The sequence below is a fragment of the Scomber japonicus genome, chromosome 7 (genome assembly GCF_027409825.1).
Source record: "Scomber japonicus isolate fScoJap1 chromosome 7, fScoJap1.pri, whole genome shotgun sequence".
NCBI classification, from domain to species: Eukaryota; Metazoa; Chordata; class Actinopteri; order Scombriformes; family Scombridae; genus Scomber; species Scomber japonicus.
Window position 1 is genome coordinate 2,972,587 of NC_070584.1, and position 1,823 is coordinate 2,974,409.

Genomic DNA, 1,823 nt, shown 5'->3' on the forward strand with positions numbered 1-1,823 from the left:
AGATCATATTTCCCTCACTACAGGTCTGAAGTACAGGTCCGAGGTTTAGATATAGAGTTTATTGTGACTTTGATAATGTAAATGGTAAATGGACTGTACTTATATAGCGCCTTTCTAGTCTGTGCGACCACTCAAAGCGCTTTACATGACAAGTCATTCACCCTTTCACACACATTTATACACTGATGGCAGGGGCTACCACGCAGGGTGCCAACCTGCTCATCAGAGGGAATCTAACCATTCATACACATTCATACACCGTTGGCACAGCAACGGGAGCAATTAGGGGTTAAGTGTCTTTCCCAAGGACACATCGACAGGACTGGAGGAGCCGGGAATCGAACCACCAATCTTCCAATTGAAGGACGACCGCTCTACCTCCTGAGCCACAGCCGCCACATGTGAATGAACTCATGTTCATGTTGACAATAATTTGTTGACACAAAAGAAATGGCAATTGCATATCACTTTCACCTACACAGGACACACAGCTAAGTCAGGGTATCCGCGGGGTCTTAAAAAGTATTAAAAAGTCTTATCACGACTCTTTAAAGTCTTAGGCTGTGTCCCAATTTGGTCCAAATTGCGAGGCTGCATCCTCGAAGTGCGCATTTCGAGGCCGATTACGTCACAACACCGCGCGAAGGCTGTCCCAATTCGAAGACTCCTTCAAATGCAGCCTTGAAATGCGGCCTTCTTTTCCCTCTTTTTCGAGGATGCATCGCTACTATCCTTCGTGGCCTCCCAAATCCCAAGATCCTTTGCGCGGCGCTGTTCAGTGCCGCGAAAACACAACAATGGCGACACCAACAGGTGAAGACTTTTCATTCAAGTGTAAGTATTGGTTTGTTTTATTTAATTATTTTGACTTATTACTACTTATACTTTTATACTTTTACTAATTACTTATATTTTATTACTTGACTTATATCATATATATATACATATATATATATATATATACATATATATATATATATATATATATATATATATATATATATATATATATATATATATAAATGGACTAAGATGAACAAATTTAGATTTTAATGAAGAGCTACGTTTGGGATTATCACTATTATATGTTATACTTCATTATTATCATTATTATGATAATTTTTTGCTATATTAGAACCCTTTTGTCTGTTGACATAGTAAAAAAAAAAACATGTTTTACATTACATTTTGTTTTATTTTTGGTTTAGGGAGCAAGGAGCAAACCGAGCTCCTGATTAAACAAAGAGGGGAAAATGACCATCTATTCACGGGGGCCAAAAACTCCGCCACGGCGGGATGGAGGTAAGGCTGATGTCCATTTTTGTACATCTTTGCATCCCTGTGTTGATGTGATCTTGTGTTTACCTTTTCTCTTGCTTCCCTCTGTGTTTAGAGCAATACTGGAAAAGATTGGGCTGAAGGGGAAGGTCCAGCCCTACCAGGCCAAAAAAAAATGGGACAATTTAAAAATATATATATAAAGTAGGTAGCCTACAGGTTTGGATTAGTTTTACTGTTACTAAATACTTTTGCTGAAAATTGCTGACATGATTGATTTCCACTGCCTTAGGATTGAATATCCAGGGACAGGGGAGGGGGCCAGCGGCAAGCCCACTGCTGGCACTTGGCCGTGGTTTGTCCTCATGGATGAGGTACTGGGGCAGAGGCCATCTATTGCCCCCCCTGTCCTCATTGCCTCCATCCGTGAGGACACACCAGGGCCAAGTGCCGCAGTGGGTGAGCAGGAGAGTGAAGAGGAGGAGGAGGAGGAGGAGGAGGACCAGCCAGGGCCCAGGAGGAAGAGGAGGAGGGAGGATGACCTC

General features: G+C 41.9%; 1 long non-coding RNA gene across 1 annotated transcript; it reads left to right on the forward strand.

Moving 5' to 3' along the window:
• The first annotated feature begins 773 nt into the window (after window positions 1–773).
• LOC128361351 (uncharacterized) lies at window positions 774–1,409 on the forward strand. The gene is made up of 3 exons (XR_008321578.1): window positions 774–834; window positions 1,209–1,302; window positions 1,394–1,409. It is a non-coding gene; the product is annotated as an uncharacterized LOC128361351 (long non-coding RNA).
• Window positions 1,410–1,823: the final 414 nt, after the last annotated feature.